The sequence below is a fragment of the Lissotriton helveticus genome, chromosome 8 (genome assembly GCF_964261635.1).
Source record: "Lissotriton helveticus chromosome 8, aLisHel1.1, whole genome shotgun sequence".
In the NCBI taxonomy this organism is placed as follows: domain Eukaryota; kingdom Metazoa; phylum Chordata; class Amphibia; order Caudata; family Salamandridae; genus Lissotriton; species Lissotriton helveticus.
In genome coordinates, this window is record NC_136069.1 from 781,334,689 (window position 1) to 781,356,952 (window position 22,264).

The following is a 22,264-nucleotide window of genomic DNA, read 5'->3' on the forward strand; positions in this document are numbered from 1 at the left end:
ATTTTACCAGATGGATTGCTGTATACCCGCAACACAACAAAAAACCACTGCAAAGCGCAGCTCAGTTATTGGCTCTGGGTACCTTGGTTCCTGGTGAACCTACAAGCTCTATATATCCCCCAACCAGAAGCATCTCACAGAGGGAACATTATATTGCTTTCTAAAATCTGACATGGTTAGAATAAGATGAAGGTGAAAATGTAGGCATAAATCAACAGACTTTTCATCACAGAATTTTCTTTTTTTTTAAAACAAGGTGTGAGGTTTGCAAGGGATTCTGAGTATTATTACCTGGTGGGAGCCACATAAGCCAACCCATCCTGCAATCTCCTGTGTGTCTAGTTTTAAAAAATGTACTGGTTTGCTAGGTTTCCCTAAGTGCCGGCTGAGCTAGGGCTACTCCTCCCCCTACACTAAACATTTTCAATGCAACTTTAAATTAGTCCTACCTGACCAGAGTGCAGGAACAGGAAATGCAACAGCAAAGTCCACAAACAACCCAAAACGGTGTTGAAAGACTACATAATCAAGGAAACTGTAAGAAAAAGTACAATGGACAAACAAAAAAGGCCTGCATCCCATGATAATTAAAAAAATTCAATTATTTATTTATGTTTGTAAACTAAAAAGGACGTGGTAAAAAATGTCACAATTTATCTGCTTGTTGAAAAAATATGTACAAAATTAAAAATAAATATATTAAACAGATTAACAGTTCCTACTCAAAACTGAAGAATTTGTGGAAATGGTTTGGACTTTGAGGGTCGGATTTATAATTCCAACTCCAAAGTTTGTACATTAGATCAAGTGTTGGACTTGGGGGTGTTATATTTAATATTATCATTCCAAATCTGGCCATATAAGGGAAATATTTTAACTTTTGGATTGAGGTGGGTGTAATTTACACCGCAGCCGAAGAACATGCAAACCTTAACCACAGTTGAGAAAGTGTTAGACTTGGGGGATGAGAGGTCAGATTTGCTATTTTCACTCCAACCTTCACCACATTGTTGAGCGAGTTAAATTTTTGGAGGTTAAGATCTGCTATTCACCCTCCAAACTTAACCACATTAGAGGAAGTGTTAGCCAATGAGGTGTTGCGGGAATGTATTTACCATTCCCATTCCAAACTTAACTACACTGGGGAAAGTACTGGACTTTGGGATGGCCAGATTTAGAAAGTCTACAAGGGTCCAAAACCAGAACAACTATTCCCATAACCTATTAAACCACCGAAGACAAAAGCAAATAAAAAAATAGCAATAATAATAACCAAATAAAAACTTAAACCCAAACATAATAAGCACAACGCATAAATGAAAAATACACAAGATAATTTAAAATACAAATATGCAGAATAATCTATTTAAGAATAAAAAATAAAAAATAAAAAATTAGATTTAACAAATAAAAATGTTAAACCAAAAAAGTTTCCAAATATTGGACAAAAGCACAGTAAAAAAAATATGGACCAAAAATGTACTATTAACAAACATTATGTAAACAATTTAACAAATAATAAAAATCACGAATCAATTTTGAAATATCTCAGAAATAAAAATACATTAGCAATATCAAGTATAAAAACATAATATGACCTTTTGTTTAACATTTCAATATTTTAGTGCATTAATGATTTACTGCCAAATAAACCCAAAAGGAAAAAAGAATATTCTGAAAAGCATAAAGATTTAAATTGGAAACAAATAGAAAAATACATAATAATAGCATAGCTATCATAAATATATATTTTAAAATTGCATACAAAGCGTCAATAGGTTTATTCCTCAAATATATCAATTTTCTTTTTCAAATGAAGTCAACAATACTTTATTTGCAAGAAATATATTCTTATAGAAATATTACACACATTTCTAATTCATGAAAGAAGAAAAGCGTAAAAAAGAACACAAATATAGTAATCTAAAACAGCAGTGCATGATTGAATACTTCTACACGACTACTTGTAGATCATGCAACTTCAACTAAATAAACATTAACATGTTCCCTACCATGAACCAATACAATCTACAGTCCAAGTCTCATGTATAGTTATAATCTTTCATTAGAAATAATAGGGAAAACAAGCATTTGCAATGCAATAGGTCTCGCATTTGCAAGAGATTAGGCTATTGGGATTGTAAAGGACAATGCATTTTCTTTATCTGTTTTGATAATTAACACGTAAATAAAAGGCATAGTCATTTACAATGCCAATAGCTCAATTTCTTGTAAATGTGAGACCTATTGCATTTCAAAGAAGCTGCCACCATTGTCCCCGGCTGCTTGGAAAGTGAAAGCGTGCATGGCGCACTGAATGTTGGAGGAAAGCATGTTGTGGCTGTAGTAGGAAAAACTCATTAAAGAAAATAGTACTTACAGATAAATAAGACGTACTGTATAACAACCGAAGTAAAAGGGCCAGTCCCCATGGGAGGTTACAAATGAAGACTAGGCAGTGCTAAGGAGGGATTAACAAGCATATTAACAAATCAGAAGCCAGCATTTACAAAGGACAATGACAGAAGCCAATGACAAATATGGACAGAGAGTGAGTGGGACTTCAAGTCCATACTCCAATACAGCATGCCTTGCAGAGCAGGGCATGTGCTGCCCAGGTTTGACTTAATGATTAATATAAGAACAATTCATTCTGCCTGAATAGCATTTAAAAGTGCAATGTGAGTTTAATCAATATTAAACCTGTACGTTTACCTAATTAGGATTCTAAAGTGCAATATACATAGCAGCTTTTTACAACTTTCCTATTGGGAGATCCACTAATTTACTTAACATCACCTTGCTGAGTGTGATTACATCCATACTGACCTAGATCTTGAACCCTGTGGGGAAGATAATGTCAGTTGAGACGTTATTATTCTACAAAAATATTGACCAAAGGCAATAGCTACATCTCAGAATCTAAGAGTATAATTCAGCTCTAGCCCTGCATCACTAGTTTGAATCCTGTATTTTTTAAGCACAGTCCGAAGAATCTTTTGCCTTGCCTCACTGAAGAATGCACAATCCAACAATAAATGGCTCACTGAATATTTCCTCCCTCTTTTACAGGGGTACTGGCTATTGTTCTTAACAACCTCTGTTTTTAATCCTGGTTTAATTCCCACCCTCATGTACAAAACGCCATCCCACAAGCGCTCGTCTGGAATATTATATTAGTATGGGAACAAGTTCATGCTCTCCAGTGAAACTAAGAAAGGAATGGCTGAGCTATTAATTTTTAGATAATACAGATACTTTGTCCAACTAGTTTCCATGGCACTTTGCCTGAGTGAATTCTTTATCTGGTTAATAGAAACCACTTCCCCCCTTCTATATACCTCTCTGGAACATTCTAAAGCTTTTGGATTATTGCCACTGGATTCCTTTTACCCTGAGAGGGTTGTCTTCATCTATGGTAAGATTTCCTCTGACAGTTTGCCGAATGGGGGCCCAACTTTAAGAGACAGATAAAAGTATAAGGCTCTAGTATCAGCCAGTACTCTCCGGGTTACAGTTCTCAATCCTGTTCTTACAGCTTGGATCATAGCATTTTTAGGGAGATCCAGAAGCAATTTCAAGGAATTACCTCCTGGCCCTTTCCACATGCCTCGCCTGTCCAAAGCCAGCACCTCTGCTCCATATAAGGTCTGCAGAATAAGCTTATCCTGGATAACTTTGCTTAGCGGCTCCAAGGTATCAATGCCAGATTTGTAGTCAAACCTTTTCACCCCATTCACTGCAGAAGACAGGGCTAACCTCTGAATAGCCATTTGTTTATTCCACCTCAAATCATCTGAAAAGGTTAGTCCTAAGTATTTATACTCTCTAACCTGCTTGAATCTTACAATACAAAGGAACGACACAAATGTCCTTTTCGTCCCGCCAGAAAATATTGTTTTTATCTTATCAACATTTATTGTTAGCTTATTTTCAGGGCAGTAAGCATTTAGTGCATTTAGTTTCTGTTGCAGCCCAATAGGTGTAAGGTCCATCACCTCACCACCAGATCGTCTGCTTCCATGAGGCATATAAGGTGCCTACCTCCAACCTTTGATAAAAAACTGTGTGTAGAATGCAGTGTAATAACATATTTTACATAAGTATATTTTTCAACTATAATAAAATATGTCAATAAGTTTATTTCATGAATATATCCATTTTCTTTTTAAATATTAAAAGTTTTAAAAATTACAAAAAAATAATGACCATCCCACAAAAATAAATATTTTGTTTTACAAAAATTAAAAGTTACTTTTTAACCCTTTCCTTATAAACCCAAGGCCCACTCTTAAAATTATATTACAAAACATAACATACATTACAAAAATTAACAATATTTTAAACCAATAAAACTATATACCAAATACACATAAAACAATGATATATATTGCAATGAAATTTAACCAAGACGTATTTTTAACAACAATATTAAAAAATAGTGAAAAAACAATATACTTACCAATGATATTATGTCCCATGATATTTTTGACATCACGTTATGCTCAACACATTTTTAAACAACATTTTGGCGGAAACCCAGTTTACCAGGAGGGAGCGTAAGATACACTATGACAAGTGGTAAAATATGCTAACACGAGCCTCCTAGAACCTGAAAGAGTCTATTTCAAACCTCTGGAATACATTTGACACAGTCAGATGAGCAAGTGAACTCTTCCTCATCTTTGTACAGAGCAACAAATTCACCAATGGTATAGATCACCAAGCCTTACTAACCATTTATGGGAATCCCAAAGCAATGATTTCACCAAAATCCATAAAATTGGATGCATCAATAGCTGGAAGAACTCAATTTTCTGGCACAGGTTAACATGCTACAAGCACACTCACTGCAAGAAGTCATTGATACCACTAATGAAGCTGGTAATCTATCCAGAGTAAAGCAGATGCTGTTGTACCATAAGTGAAATCAGTAGAAAGAATTAAAAACAACATCTTAGGACATCGATGTAAAAGAAATCACACCCCCATAAAGCTGACGATCACAGCAGAAAGATGAATCTTTAAGGCACTACATTGGTCTTGTCCAGATGTTTAAGAAAACAAATTATAGAACTGGCGCACATAGAGCACGGGTTCTTTGCAATTGAAAAAGTGCTTCGAGGCAAAATGTGGTTTCTGCTTATGGCTGAAATGGTCATGATAGCACTCCTCAAATACCATATCTGCCAGTCAAATCAGCACTGATGCAGATATCTAAACTGTCTGGTGAAGTGTGGGACCTGATGTGACTTGACTTATTTTGTTGCATGTTGTCAGGTAAATACATGGATGACATATTAGTGGTTTAAAGCATTACTAGCAGCCTAAAATCAGATAATGGACCACCATTCACAATCCATGATTTTTGTAATTTCCTCAACAAACCAGTGTTTCATTACAGAAAGGAAGCATTACTATGGCCTCTCGTAAATGGAGACGCACAAGGACACTTTAAAAAATGCTGTTCAAAGAGTGCAGGCTGAAAGAATGGAACTGGGCAAATGCTATGGGCATATAGAAACAGTCCTCACTCGACTCTACTCTTCAGTTTTGTTGACCAGAATACACCAAGCTTCCACCGGGTACTCTTCCCTACAATGCCTCCCAACTTTGAGTCAAAGACACCAACAATAAAAAGAAAATGAAATCATATGCTGACATCAGGAGACTAACCAAAATAGAGTACGTAGGTTAGGGTGACTAGTTGCTAGTCTGAAAACCTCACAAGAAATCTGACAAACCCATAAGCATTAACACTTAACTGTCTCTGTAAGAGAAGGCAGTATGATCACAGCTACCATGTCAAGCAGAACTATCCCCCACAACATTTCTACATGAAGAAGTAGTGGAAAAGGGAAACAATGTACACCCCATCCTTCTTGAGACACCAAGCTTCAACCCTCCAGCATCAAGCATTATGTGCAAGTGAAGCACTGTCTACCACATCAACGTGTGAACCTCGATGAACTGACATTTCATATGTATACCTAGTCAGCCCATTAGGAACAATAGCAACTTCAACTTCAAGAAGGGGAGGTAGGTGTACATTGAGAGGTGGAACCCTGGAAAATTATCTAAGACCAACTGCCATTTGATCCCACCAGGCAGTGACAATGTAATGTGCTCCTTTCATTTCGGGAAATGGCCGGACCAAACTGGGGGCACTTGGAAGTAGGATAGTGACAGGCGTGAGGTCATAGCATTAGTTCCTCAACTGACCTTGTGGGAGTGCTGTTCCGGTTTGCCCGCTGCTTCTGGCCGTGAAGCCACGCCTCGCGGCCCCCGCTTTGCGGGAGCCGCTCGCAGGCAAAAGACTCTGCTGGGACTTTGTTGTGGGTCCCTGTTTGTGCATTGGAGCACCAACGCGCCTGTAGTTTTTGTCCACCTTCTGACCAGGGCTAGAGGCGGGACTGCGAGGACCAGCGTGCTGAGCGGCGCTGATCGGCCGCAGCTGGTCCTCTTCCCGCCCCCTCCACCCGTTAAAACCATCACGGAGTGAGAGCTGCCTGGGTTCCTCAACTGACCTTGTGGGAGTGCTGTTCCGGTTTGCCCGCTGCTTCTGGCCGTTAAGCCACGCCTCGCGGCCCCCGCTTCGCGGGAGCCGCTCGCAGGCAAAAGACTCTGCTGGGATTTTGTTGTGGGTCCCTGTTTGTGCACTGGAGCACCAACGCGCCTGTAGTTTTTGTCCACCTTCTGACCAGGGCTAGAGGCGGGACTGCGAGGACCAGCGTGCTGAGCGGCGCTGATCGGCCGCAGCTGGTCCTCTTCCCGCCCCCTCCACCCGTTAAAACCATCACGGAGTGAGAGCTGCCTGGGTTCCTCAACTGACCTTGTGGGAGTGCTGTTCCGGTTTGCCCGCTGCTTCTGGCCGTTAAGCCACGCCTCACGGCCCCCGCTTCGCGGGTGCCGCTCGCAGGCAAAAGACTCTGCTGGGACTTTGTTGTGGGTCCCGGTTTGTGCATTGGAGCACCAACGCGCCTGTAGTTTTTGTCCACCTTCTGACCAGGGCTAGAGGCGGGACTGCGAGGACCAGCATGCTGAGCGGCGCTGATCGGCCGCAGCTGGTCCTCTTCCCGCCCCCTCCATACGCCCTTCTCCTTGATAATCAGTGTCAGTAACGCGCACGCGGGACGCGCGCGGGGCAAAGGCCGGGGCGAAGACCGGGCTAAGAGCGGGCCGTTTGAGGCCGTTCGAGGTCTGAGCGGTCTGGTCTGGGCCCCTTCTCTTTCGCCCTAGCCTTATTTTCTTATTTTTCATTCCAACTGACATTGGACATTATCATTGTCTTGGCTGGTAGTTTTTCTATGTCATAATGTGCACGCGTGTAACTCGTAATAGGGCGGCCAAGGGGGGGCTGGTTCACAATGGTCCTATGGACGATTTTATTACACGCACTAATATTGCCATGGACCATGAAATTACTAAACTCCAAACTAGAGTGTCTCTTGACCTGGAAGCTGCTAGGAAGTTGTCACTCGAATTTGCGAATTCTAAGAAATCCTCCCTAGGGCATATAGCATCTGCCGTCACCCCAAATCGCGCACATAACCCAAAGTGCGTACTAACAATGGCTAATGTTCACGACACTCCTGTTTTGTCTATCCCCTCGCCACCTCCGCAATCTTTATTCCTGCATGAAGGTATGGCCATTCCTGTGGGAAGCCCTCCCCATCCTCTCACTTCTACTTCCTATTCTTCTGATATCTCTGTTGCATCCACTTCTTATGGTAGACTGGATAGTATCCCGGCCAATCCGCATAAAAGAAAACGTTCTCCCAGTACAACTTCTTTACAAAAAAAGATCAAAAACCAGGGGGCTAACCTTACTAATGCTGGTATCACCCCAGCCGACGGTAGTCTGGGAATGCTCTACACTCCTCCTCAGGCTCCTTGGTGCAACGTTAATGTGGAGTTAGCTCCTGCTGCTCCCAAAAGTATTCCATCAACCGAGAGAGCAGATCTTGCCACTAATGATCAGGAGGGGAGGGAAAGGGAATTTATAGGAGTGGTTTGGGATACCTTGAAAAGTCTCCTATCTCCCCTGGATTTAAGACTCTCTCGAATTGAGAACAACCTCCTAGAAATGGAGAAAAGCATTATAGCTTTGGCCACAATTGGCCTGAGAGGCCTTGAATGCCAGGGTTTGATAGATAATAATACGGCTCCCCAGGTTCCCACACCTTCCCCCACAGTTTTGCTTGGCCCGTCTCTCGACCCTATTGTGCCTTGTCCCACTCAACCCATCCCTAAACCACGTACTAAGAGAGTTGTCAACTTAAACCCGACACCTCAGCCTAGGGCTAACACCCCAAACTCTTCCACTTTGCAACCACACACCCGTACTAGGAAGGCTGCCCCGAGGACACAGAATCTTAATAGTTCCAGCCTCCGTTCCACCCAGGTCTATCAGGGAAAAACTGCTACTCGCTCTACTGGGGGTTCTTATACCAAAAGCAATTTTCGAGGGGGATATATTGATCTCCCTCCCGAAGCCAATGACTACGTGGTGGTTTTGACGGGTGTGCCAGAGATAGAGAATGGCCATCACGAATACCAGCATTCTTTACATAATAAGGTCATGCACTGGCTTAACACCTACAGACCGATTCCCAATGGCAGAAGGAGCAGAGTCACAATGGTACGCAGAGTACCGTGGGTGGGATCAACAAGGAAATCCATTCCCGGTGACTGTATAGTCGTGACGTTTGACGATCTCTTCACGGCTAATCATATCTGCACCTGGGTGAGCCAAGAGGGGGGTTCCTCCATTGCCCCGAGGCCTTTGTCATTCTTTTATCCACCACGTGTTGCATACCCACAGGGGGGCAATTGGTCTTTGGGTCCCCAACAGCCTAGTTGGGGGTACTCCTTTAGGGAGCATAATTCGACTAGAGGCTGGTGCGGGATCACAACTTCAAATAGGTTCGGCAGCCTCGAGGAGGTTGATTGACTCCCTATGTCTCCTACTCCGGTACCATCAACCCAACCCATGGCCTCTTTGCTGGAAGCTGATATCTGCCCCTTGTCGACTACCCTGGCTGTGACGAGTACTGCCCTTCCGATGCAAACTAGGACCCAGGTTTTACCTGTTCAGGGCCTGTTGTACTTTTCCAACTTTGACGGTAATACCAGTACTTCCGAAACTGTGAGTGAGATAGCCCTTGATCCGCCGCCACCTATAGCTCCTCTCCAGTCCTCCTGGCTTGTCGGTCACGATGCTGCTCCTCTAGTCCCTGCCCCCCCGACCTGCAAAAGACCTGCAGGCAATTCCCAGCTTAAGATTTTAAGCTGGAATGTGGCAGGGCTTGCTCGAAACTTCGATAAGCCAGACTGGAACTCCTTTGTGGAGCCTTTCGGAATTTGCCTCCTCCAAGAAACCTGGTGCCTGGAGCCCTTGCACAGGGTGGGTTTTACGACGTACTTTGTACCAGCATCTAAACCCAAGGGCAGTAAAGGCCGCCCTTCCGGTGGCCTGCTTATCTGGGTTAGTATTACACTGGGGCTCTCCATCAAACATATAAACACCCAATCTCCAGACCTGATGAGACTTACCATACAGTGTCCGGGGGGCAGGTTCTTAGAAGTGTTTAACCTGTATCTTAGGGGGGTCAGGGGGGGGAACTCTTCTTTATCCTCAACTAGAGTTGAAGAGGAGCTTAGTGGTTGCAACATTGACTCCCTTATCGTCCTGGCTAGGGATTTTAATTGCTGTTTTGAACCGTTGGCCAGTGAAGACATTTTGGACACCTGGGAAGACGACGCCAAGAGAGGTATTCCTTTGCTTGTTCTTGACCCAATCAAAAAATGGACACAGAATGTCATTGACATTAATTCTCTCTGTTTAGAATATGACCTCAGGGCCACTAATGGCCGTTCTAAATCAGATACCAGGGGTGCGCACACCTTCAACAGGGTGGGCTGCACCTCGAGAATAGATTATATACTGCTAAACCACAACTTATGGCAGTATTTCCAAGACATGGAAGTCCAACAAACAATGGATAGTGACCATAATCCTCTGGTCCTGTCACTTGCCATCCCGTGGGTATTAGGGAATTTATCATCACCCAGCTCTAACTGGAAATCATCCCACGAGGTTGTCCCATCCAATTGTGGCAGGCGATTAAAATGGGCTAAGATCGCCGTGGACGAAACGAGAATGGCCCAAGTTGGGACCATAATGACGAAAGCTAAGCTCCTTTTAGGTGCGTTGAATCCCGATAATGCCGTCCTTACGACATTTACGGAGACCATTGCATCGCTCAGTAACCTGTTTTTAGTTTCGCAGGGTAAGGCCAGGGCTATTTGGAGAGCTGCAACTAGGGGTAGAGACCAATGGTACTCCCCCGCCTGTCGTGTAGCCAAAAGCGAACTGATCCGGGCAGTTGGCAAGAAAGTGCCCGCTCTGATTTCACTCGCTAGGAAAAACTATAAAAAAGCCCAAGCAGTGGCAAAGGTTACCCATGAAACAAACTTCTGGAGAGATCTAATGGATGCTTGCTCCAGTAAGGACTCGAGGGGTTTCTGGGCCTTGCTTAGAGGAAGGGACAGGCCGGTCGACTCACTGTTGACATGTAACATCTCAGGGGTGGCCTGGTTGGCTCATTTTTCCAAACTGTACTCTAACCCATTAGGGGCTTTGGATCAGACCAGGGGTCCCAGATACAGAGTACCTGACGCTAGCATAGATTTAGACCCCATTTTTACATCTAAGGAGGTCGAAGTAGCGATCAGTTGCCTTGTGCCCAATAAGGCGGCAGGCCCAGACGGCGTTCCGGGCGATTTGCTCCGGATTAACTTGGAGGTGTGGAGCCTACTCATTGCCCAACTCCTGAATGAGGCCATGAAGGGCGGTGGCTTCCCAGATTCATGGAGGGGTGCGGAAGTCGTCCCTATTTTTAAAAAAGGCTGTAGGGACGACCCCGCCAACTACCGACCTATAAGTCTGCTTGATTCTACCCAGAAGGTAGCAGGGAAGGTAGTTTTAGGGAGGATTTTGCAGTGGGCCGATGAAAACCAGGTCTTGTCTGACTTTCAGGCCGGTTTTAGAACAGGTACTGGCACGATTGAGCAGACATTTCGTTTCCTAATGCTTTATTGGAAAGTGGTAAAACTGGGCAAAGGCAGTCTGTATCTCGCCTTCATAGATTTGCGGACTGCCTTTGACCTAGTCCCACGCAATCAATTGTGGGCTGTTCTTGAGGGCATGGGTATGCCCACGTACCTGCTCGCATTGATTATTAAATTCCATGAAAGCAATTTTGCTCAAGTCAGATGGGGGGCGCAGGGCGAAAAAACACCTCGCATCTCTGTAGACAGGGGTGTCCGCCAGGGGTGTGTGCTAGCCCCCACACTGTTTTCATTATATCTAAACGGAGTGGTGGAGCATCTTCTTAAACTACCAGCAGATGCACCCTCCCTGGCGGGCAGGAAGATACCAACTCTCCTGTTTGCAGATGATACCCTGCTGATCTCGAAATCCCCTCTAGGCCTCCAAACGCTGTTATCAAGGTTCAAGGGCTTTTGTGATTCCAGGGGCTTGGCTATTAACATCAGCAAAACCAAGTTCCTGGTGCTGAATCCCTCTAGGAAGACTGTACACCCCCCAACCCTTGACTCAATTCCACTAGAAAGGGTAAGGGAATTCGATTATCTGGGCATCCGAATTTGTGACTCTATGAGTTGGAAGGCACATCACCAAAAAACTATTCTGTCTCATAGGAGGGTCACGGGTGCGTTATTAAAAGAACATCGTGCCTCTCCCTTTAAACCTATCGGGGTGATATTAGATATCTATAGGGCTAAAGCTGTGAGTGCGGCGTTATATGGGGCGGAGCTGTGGGGTACACAGAAATTTGACACTTTGTCTCAACTTGAGAATAAATTTCACAAAGACCTAATGAGGCTCCCACAGAGCTCTCCCACTCTCCCTCTATTTCTTGACACAGGCACACGCCCTATAGCTGAGCAGGCTAAGCTACGCCCTCTTTTATTGTGGGCCCGCATATGGAATGTCCCTGAACTCTCAAGCTACGCTGATGCATTATGTGAACTCCTCTCAACCCCGGGTTGGTGTAAGATCGGATGGCTCCTGGAAGTGAAGCGCCTCCTTTGCGTATTGGGCCTGGGAGACGCATGGGCCAACAGATCTTCACCACCTAAACAGTTACTAAAGAAAATATTCTGGTCGTGGGTGGATAACGAGAGAGGGAGCCACTCCAATTTATGTAGATCGGCTGCTGAGTTTTTGGTCATCAAAAATCTCCCTTTTAGAGAACCTTACTTGGATGTGATCTCTAATCCAACAGACAGGGCACTGTATTTTAAATTTAGGGTTGGAGTTTTGCCCCTTGGTACACGGACAGCGATATGGAAACCCCCCTGGCAAACTATAGCAACCTGCCCTTTCTGTGCTAGTAGGGATGAATCCATTGCCCACTTAATGTTTGAATGTTCGGCGTATGCGGCTCCTCGCCGCAGATGGCTGAAACCGCTTTGTCTGAGGCTGGGCACCCGGTCACATGTGGAGGCCCTACAGTTGTTAAGATCAGACACGCACCCCTTCATTGCTTGTGGACTGGCAACATTTTTGGGATGGGTTTGGAGGATAAGATCTGCAAGAAAAATGATCCTCAAGTAAAGTCATCTACCCCGATCCCTCTGGCTTCAGCCATTTATTGCTGTGCTCTTTTTCTCCCTAAGGATGATAAATTGCCAATGTGTATAAATGTATTTTAGACGGCTGATTTGTACAATTGCTGTATATTTTATACTGTCTTCTATTGATCTGCTTGTTTGTACTAATGGTCGAATTGTATAATTGTTTATATTTTATAATTATTTTTATACTGTAATGCTTTTAAGAAATGATAAAATATTTCGAAATAAAGCTATACAACAACAACAACAACAACAACAACAACAACAGCATTAGTATTACCTAGTCTGTTCTTCCTTCTGTATGCCAAACCTACCTGATGAATAAGGGATGTTTGGAGGAAGCTGGTTGTGAGGCAGAAGGTTTCCTGGGTGTGGGAAGCTACATGGGAGCTCTTTTTTCATCTGAACTTGGGATTATTATATTAGGTTGAGAACGCTCTGGCCATTTCTTCCAATTTACTCTGGCCAATAGATCTTTTTAATAGCCTGAGAGGTAAATGGGTCTGAAACAAATTTACATTTTAGGTTACAGTGTGACCACCATTGGGAACACACAATAAAAGTCTGAGTTAGTAACTTGAAGTCAGAAAGATTATTACAAACTAAAAGCTGGACAAATATAAATCAGTCTCAAGAACAGACTATTAAAGTACAGGATCATTAAAGGAAGATCAAAGCATACAATATTGGTTCTCAACAACAGAGCATATAAGAATTTCAGTGGCAGCAATCAGGGATGTGGAATTCCTATAGCCCGACGTCCAGGACATATTGTTTGAGGTCAAGGGCAACAAGTTTTAATGTGTATTTTGTCCTTCGGAGATGTTGGCCCAACCCCCTGCAGCAGAAACCCTGTGGCTGCCACTTTGCAGAACTGCATTATGGATCAGGGAAGGGCACTGTCTGCAGTTAATGTAACATTTTTGCCCATATGTTAATGCTGTTCAAACTTGTATTTATGGTTCAATAATTGAAAGCCTTTATTATTAGGGTGAGCCCTCTAAGTAAATGTTGTAAGCTGGGACTGCACTACTGACAGTGGTTCTAGTATAAAAATGTGTATATATATTTTCAAAGTTTAGCAATATAAGGCTATGTATAATGCTCCCAGAATGCTCTCTGATTCGATGCAAATATTTGCAGAAGCTTGAAAGCAAGAATGACGATTCTATGCTTTCAAAATAAAATGTTCATATAAAAATGAAAGCAGAAAAATAAACATTTTGCTAAACTACTGTAAAATTTCAGGTACAGTTTCTTTGCAGCATCAATTAGTAACACGTATTAATGCATGCTAGTATTTCCCAAAATTATTCATAATATAAAATCAGTGTAACCATTTTCAATAAGATTATGGGAAAGGAAAATAAACAAGCACTAGCAAAGCCAGTAGGTCTGAAATTGGTGCTCAATTTCTTAGTTTTGTCAATGTGTGACTGGTTTTGGCATGTGTTTTGTAAAACCTTATTAGTGTGGGAGCTGCCGGGCCCTCACCATTATAACAAACATTGGCAAAAGCAAAAATAGTTTTTGGGTCTCAGAAAGCACACGCTGCCACATTATTTACTGGCATTGAACAAAACTACTTTGTGTGCAGATATGCTCCTTGTGAAAGAGCAGAATGCTGTCACTCACAGTAATGCCAACCAATACAGAGAGAGAGAGAGACAGAATTTGAATAAACACAAAAGGTCATGGTCAATGCCAGACAAAATTAGGGGCCCAATTATTAAAGAAAGTCTCAAAAGTGCACTCAATGTATATGTCCTTGCATTAAGTGCAGCTATACGGCTTTCGTGAATTTCCAAGAATTTACAGAAGTAGGAGAAGAAACAGTACTCTAGAAAATATTTGTGAACTGCATTCTAGCTTGAGAAAATATGCATGTGTGGATTTGCTCATGCGAAAATCTGAGGGGCAGATTTACAATAACTGGTGCATCCCTGCACCCTCCGCCACCCTGGATGCGCCGCATTTACAATGCGGCGCACCATGGGGCAAAAACAGCATAGATGCGTGACGCATCTGTGCCGTAAAGGGGACGTATTGCTGGAGTTGCGTCGCAAGCGCAACGCAGCTCCAGCAATGCTCTGGGGGGCCCAATCTCCACAATGCTGCATCAATCCTTACGCCTGCTTCAAGTAGGCGCAGGGTTTTGACGCAGCATGGGCCCTTCTAGGGGTCACTCCCACCCACCTTGGGTCTTGTTATAGGATACCCTGGATCTGCCATATTTATTTGCTTTCTTCCCCCACTCGACAGGACCTGTCAGCCGCTTTCGACACAGTCTGCCATCGCACACTAAAAGCACGCCTCCAAGACAGCGGAATCCAAGAGAAGGCCCTAGACTGGACCACCTCCTTCCTCTCCAGGAGAACCCAGAGCGTCCGCCTCCCCCCTTCCGCTCCAAAGCCACCGAGATCATCTGCGGCGTACCCCAAGGATCATCCTTCAGCTCAACATTGTTCAATGTATACATGGCACCGCTCGCCCATGTCGCCGGACAACACGACCTAAACATCATCCCCTACGCTGACAACACCCAGCTGATCCTCTCGCTCACCAAGGACACCCACACCGCCAAAACCAACCTCCAAGAAGGAATGAAGGCCGTCTGGATGAGGAACAGCTTTTCTGAAACTGAACTCGGACAAGACAGAGGTCCTCATCCTCTGTTTCACCCCCTCAGCCTGGGATGACTCCTGGTGGCCGACGGCATTAGGAACACCCCCTACACCCACCAACCACGCACGTAACCTGGGGGTCATCCTCGACTCCACACTCTCCATGACGAAACAGGTCAACGCCGTCTCCTCCTCCTTCTTCAACACCCTCTGCATGCTTCGCAGGATCTTCAAGTGGATCCCCACCACAACTAGAAGGACGGGCACCCAGGCCCTCGTCAGCAGTAGACTGGACTACGGCAACGCACTCTACGCAGGAGCCCCGGCCAAACTCCTGAAACGGCTCCAACGTACCCAGAATGCTTCTGCACACCTGATCCTCGACATCCCCCGCCGCAGCCACATCACACCCCACTTGAGAGACCTGCACTGCCTCCCCATCAACAAGAGGATAACCTTCAAGCTCCTCACCCACTCACACAAGGCACTCCACGACAACGGAGCAGCATACCTCAACAGCCGACTCAGCCTCTGCATCCCGTCCCGCCAGCTCCACTCTGCAGACAATGCCTTCACCACTGTCCCCGCATCTGAAGAGTAACTGCCGGCGGCAGATTATTCTCCCACCTCGCCGTCAAGATGTGGAACACCCCTCCATCCGCCTATGGCAGACCAAAGCCTCCTAACCTTCAGGAGACTCAAGACCTGGCTCTTTGAACAGTCGCAGCGTTCCCCCCCCCCCCCGCCCAGCGCCTTGAGACCCTCACGGCTATGTAGTGCGCTTTACAAATGCTATGATTGATTGATTGATTGTGGCAGCAAGCTGCTTGGCAAGAAAAGGGAGTTGTGTGTGGAGCTCATAGGATCTATTGAGAGAATGGATTACTGTATGCTGAGGTCAGGTACCACAAACCAGTGGCAGCCAGGAGAGTGGTGATCCCCCAAGCATACAGGGAATTCCTTCCTACATTTGACCTTGACATTTACCTCGCTGGCCATCTGGGACAGACTACAACCTGGGAAAGGCCAGTCGCCCATTTTTATGGCCCACAGATGTCTAAGAAAGGTTAAGAAGTTCTGTTGGTAATGTCCAACCTGTCTAGCCAGTGTCAAGACAGGATTAACTACAAAGACTTCTTATTCCATTACACATGTTTGAGACTCTCTTTGAGAGGGTAGGGATTGACATGGTTGGCCCCCTAGACCCTCCTACTACATCTGGAAACAGATTTATCCCAGTAGTAGTGTCCAATGCCACTAGATATCTTGAAGCAATCCTCTTAGGGCTGCAACTGCTCCTGCAGTAGCAAAGGCTTCCCTTGCCATCTTCACTGGTAAGTTTCCTAAGGAATATGTCTTAGATAGAGGAACCAACTTCATGTCTGCATACCTTAGGGCTATGTAGAATTAATGTAGTGTGAGTTAAATATTCACAACCCCATGTCACCCTCAGTCTAATGGTTTGGTGGAGAGATTCAACAAGACCATTAAGTGCATGATTCAAGGACTCCCTGAGAAGCTCAAGAGGATATGGGATGTCTTGTTACCATTCCTCCTATTTACATTCAGGGAGGTTTCTCAGAAGGGGTTGGCTTTAACCACTTTGAGCTTCGGTTTGAACACCCTGTAAGAGGTCCACTAAGTTTGTGCAGGAAGTATGGGAGAAGCCTCTTAAATTACCTCAGCAGGACATAGTGGATTATGTGCTAGGCCTATGCTTACGCATGGCAGAGTACATGAAGAAGGCGAACAGGAATCTGCAGACCAGCCAGGAGCTCAGAAAGCTCTGGTGTGACCAGAAGGCAGCCATGCTTGAATATCAACCAGTTCAGCTGGTGAGGGTGTTGGAGCCTGTGGCTACCACAGCCCTCAAGGTCAAGTGGATTGGGCCCTATCCCACTGTGGAAAAGAAAGGGGACATCACCTACTTGGTTGTCTTAGGCACCCCTGGAAGTCCTTTGACAGTACTCTATATCAATCACCTAAAACCACACCAAGATAGAGCGGATATAACAGTGCTGATGGTAACTGATGAAGGGCAGGAGGGGGAAACTAAACCTTTTTCTGATTTGTTGTCAACAAACCCTCAATATGGTATGTGTTTTTTTAGGTTTTTGTTTATATGCTTTTAGAAGAGAATGACATGGCAGTTGGGATACTGAAAGCAGATGGTAATAGAGATCATTCAACCCCATGGAGTTGGGAAATCTGTGAGGATTTTCTGTGGTGATAGCAGGTGCCCATGTTAAACTGACAGTATATTACTGCATGGGGCTGATAATTACTGTGGAGGAGTTTGCATCCCTCCAGAACCGGGCCGCTCGTAATCTGAGCTGAGGTCATGAAATGATGTAGGATCCATTACATTTTAGTAAGCTTTATTTCAACAGTACATGTCATAAAAGAAGTAAAATAGCACAATCAATGTTAATACAAAGGAAAAATTGTTCAAATGTACAAAAAATGCTAAATCAACTGTGTAGGAATGATTAGGCATTGCAGCATACAACGGTACATGACAGACATATACAGCACTTGTCATTGAAAATGTTGACATCACAGAAAGTAAAAACATACAGGAAAGGTATATATTAGTTTTAAAGTCTGAAAGGGGTTCTAAAACATGCAAATAGAATGAGTGGGAATCTCCCATAAGAATCTCAACATGATGGAGCTGCTACTTGCCCCCAACCTGATGCTATCTAATATAGATTAAGGATCATTTTACTCTCTTAAGGAGTAACATGGGTAACTGCCTGTGTCTTCTAGCCCACATCCAGCCAAGGAATCTGGCGACCGAACATGCAAAGAGTGGATAGGAATCAGTCATTAGGATTCTCAATGCAGTGAAGCTGCTTCTTGTCCCCAGGGATTTGCATACAGGATTCAGCGATTTTTGTGAGGGCCTGCATGTGCGGGACAATCAGATAGGACATAGGAGATGGTTTCCCTGGAGACAAGGCAAGTAGGACAGAGATCGTTGGATTTTGAATTCCATTTATTTGGATAGGTTTTTAGTGGGAGGGTCCTACCCTAAATTGCAATTTAAGTTTTCTATCAGGTGGTATAGGTATAATGTCCCAATAAGCTTTCTGGGAGCAGTAGATTTTAATTCTGAAAACCTCCCTGTCAAGGATTTACCTTCTTCGACTCGCAGCTCATCTAGAAAGATCGCTAACCAGTAACATTTCTTCCATTTTTCTGCTGAAAGTATAGCGACTCAATTGGTCTTATCCCTTCAATCCCAAGTTTATCCAAGTTTTTTTTAAAGTTTTGGAGCCAGTCAATCTTTTGAGATCGATCAGCATCTATTACATCCCTTAGGGCTGTGGCTTAATGGGCAAACTCTGGGGTAGACCACAGCCTTTACCAACATAATATTGGGTGAACTCTAGCTTTGTTGGCTACTGATTTCATGCCTAGGTCTAGCATCAGTGATTTTAGGGGTGTGTTTTGTGAAAGGCACACCACGTTCTTCACAAACTTGTTCTCAGAACCAGTAAGAGTGGCTACGTTGGGGAAGCCCCATAGCTCTCAGCTATAAAAAACGAATCTGAGTACTTTGGTGTCATATATCTGCAGGACTGGGCTAATAGGCTTTGAGAAGGAGCTATGAAATTCTTTTAGTAATTCACCAGCAATTTGTCGGTGTTGTAGGGACATTATTTCTCCTTGTGGATTACAGGACATGTTCGCAGCCAGTGTAATACCCAAGTAGCTAAAAACCTCAGTTCTTTCCGAGGGCTTGTCCCTCAGCCTTAAGAAGACCCTAAAGGATTTATGCGGTTTAATGTCATATATTTTGTCTTTTCAGGATTTGTTACAAGACCTCACAGCTTACACAATACCTTTATCGAAGCATGCTGTAATCCACTTGGAGTTTTTCAATTTAAAAGTATGTCATATGCTTACATTAAAATGGGGATTTTTTAACCCGCCCGTGAACAAGCATTGGTAGGGAGGCAGGAGATAAATTTGAAGATGTCGTTAAGGAACAATGAGAAAAGAGTAGGTACCAAAACACACCTTGGTTAACCCCTTTGAGAATAGGAAAGTGGTCAGTAAGCTCGCCCAGGATGCCTCAGTGAACCTCGGTGAAGATGGTTAACATGTAGTCAAATTAGCAAGGATAACAGATCCCGTGGCATGCCTAATTCAGATAAAACCAGCTAAAGCTTGTTGCGGGAGACCCGGTAAAAAGTGAACTTAAGGTTGACAAAGGCAGCAAACGTGCTGCCCTTGCCGATAACTACCATTAACCAGTATAAAAGTAAAAAGCGAAAGACATGGTCGATAGTGCTGACTCACTCATGAATCCAAGTGAGGATGCCCCACATCACATCTTCCTCCAAAGCTACATTTTTATCTTCAGTGTTCAAAGGCTTTAACCTGAAATTAAAGTTTCCCGGCAATTATTAGACAGGAAGGCCAGATTTTAAAGACCCTATGGATATTTAACTCCATAGTAAAGGGGATCTAAAATTAGGGCTTGTAGGAGAAAGGGAAACACTAAGAGATATTGTAGCACGCTAAAAACAGATAACTAAATTATATTGTGAAGGACCTTTTGTGTTGGGTCCTCAACAATACTTACTGCTGGTAACAAATCTACAACACAGGTTTTATCTCACGAGGTTAAGAACGAGTACTTTTTGTTATTTGATTGCATTTCCTATTATGGGTAAATGGAACTGAAACCTTCCAAATTCCCCTTGTGACGGAAAGTCACTGCAGTGGACATTGCATTTTATCCTTTTTTGTAATTTTTATATAGATATTAGGAAGTGTGTTTTACAACATTTATTTATTGACAGTAAATTGTATTTTTATAAATCTGCTTTTGACTACATTCGTAGTTTAGAAAATGAAAAAGTATGCAGTGTGATAGGTGTTTTTATAGAATTGGCGATCAAAATAAGAAAATATGATTAACATCTTGAGGCCCTAGTGTATGAAAAAATATAGTACCTACCATAGACTGATGCACTTTACAATAAATACTCATATGCCATACAGTAAATAATAAAAAAAATGGCTATCTATACTACTATTATAAAGAGAGAACTTTGAACCTTTGAGGCGGGTAAACTCAGGAACCACAGCACCAATCCAAACACCCGATACATCGTTGTAATTGTCAGGGTCTGCAGATGGACATAGGCTATATAAAAAAATAAAATATACGTTCTTTAAAATATTTACGATTAAAAAAAAAGTAGTCCCTTGGAAGTAGCGCCGGCCGCAGATTGCTCTGAAAGCTGTCAAGGAGCGAGCAGTGAAATGGATGCAAATAAACGTGCTGATCTGAACTTCGTGTGGCTTTGCTTTAATTTGGGGCTTCCTGTTTAGACTTTATGGATATCGGCTGTTTGCCCAGTTGAGAAGCGAAGCCCACCTTACGAAGGGTTCGTGCAGGCTCTGAGAAGGGGCTTGCAAAGACAGAACGAAGACAAGAGCAGCTCCAATGCAGGTGGTGCTGCCTTGAGCACAAATTCACTGCTGCAAAGTGCAATCTGAGGGCTTACATGGCTTTACTTTACTCCACTTGGTGAATACTTGGTTCAAATTGCAAGGACTGTTGAGTGGCCCCACAGTGGGAAGAGGGCCAGCGTGCTACAAGGCACAGAAGGCTTTGCGATTTAGCCACGCCCACTGTGGCAGGTGCCAGTGATTATATGAGCAGACGCGGCCAAAAACTGCTCTTCCAGCCCTTCGTGAACAATGCCTCTGAAGAAAGGATTATTTCCTGAAAAGCGTCAGGCTTTACATGTTCAAAGATTGCTCTGAAAGCTGTCAAGGAGCGAGCAAATAAACGTGCTGATCTGAACTTCGTGTGGCTTTGCTTTAATTTGGGGCTTCCTGTTTAGACTTTATATATATATGTATATATATATATATATATATATATATATATATATATACCTACGTTTGTCGGATCGGTACCCAGAGCCGATCAGTAGGAGTGTGGAACGGATATATATATATATATATATATATATATATATATATATATATATATATATATATTGCCACGCACTTCCAAAATGCTCGGATGTACAAAATAGACGGCACTCCAAGTCAGCGTTTTCTACCAGAGATGGTTTATTTGGCAGACCCCCCTGCCCCCTTGACATACGCGTTTCACCTTTTAGGCTTCGTCAGTGTCAGCCATTACTAGTGCAATACCCGTTTTATTCCCAACCACTCCTCAAACATCAAGAGTGGACTAAAGCTCGCCTTGGTGTTATCTGCGGCCATCTTAAGATGTGCAATTTCACAGTACTTTTATGCACATTGGAACATTAAATACATTGGAAAAACAGTGATAGAAAAAGTGCTCGTGCATAATTTAAAAACACACAACAGGGTATATACATAAAATTGTCAGTTACTTCCACATACAAATATTTTTTGCATACAATGCTGTAGTGCTAGAGACCATAGTGTTGGTATCTTATTTTCTCTATACAAATATTTTGTGTGTTAAAGTATTTCTTTTATGTACCGTATTGCGCCCTGTATGGGCTTAACTGACTGATGTTATGGCCCCTGTTTTTACTGGACATACAGCCCTGTATGGGCTTAATCAATTAAATAATTTTCTATTTCTCCCAGATAAGTTTCTTGAGGCTGGAAAGATGCCCCCATGTGGGTGGTAAAGATAAGTTTATCTAGTTGCAGGATTTATCTATATATCAGTAGTAACAGCTTAGGGGGTGAACTTCTATTATTCCAAATGAACCCAGAGTTCCTCGTCGTTGTTAAGCCCTTTTGGCTGCATACTTTGGAGATCAATTATGTACCTGGATTCCATCGCTCTTAGTGATCTGACTCTGTCCTCACCTCGTTCTTTTCTATCTAGTTGATCACTTAGATAAAAAGACAATAGATCCCTATTGCTTTTATGGTGGGTCTCAAAGTGGCGTGCCACAGGATAATTTTTATCTTTGTTTGCGATGGCACGCATGTGCTCTAAG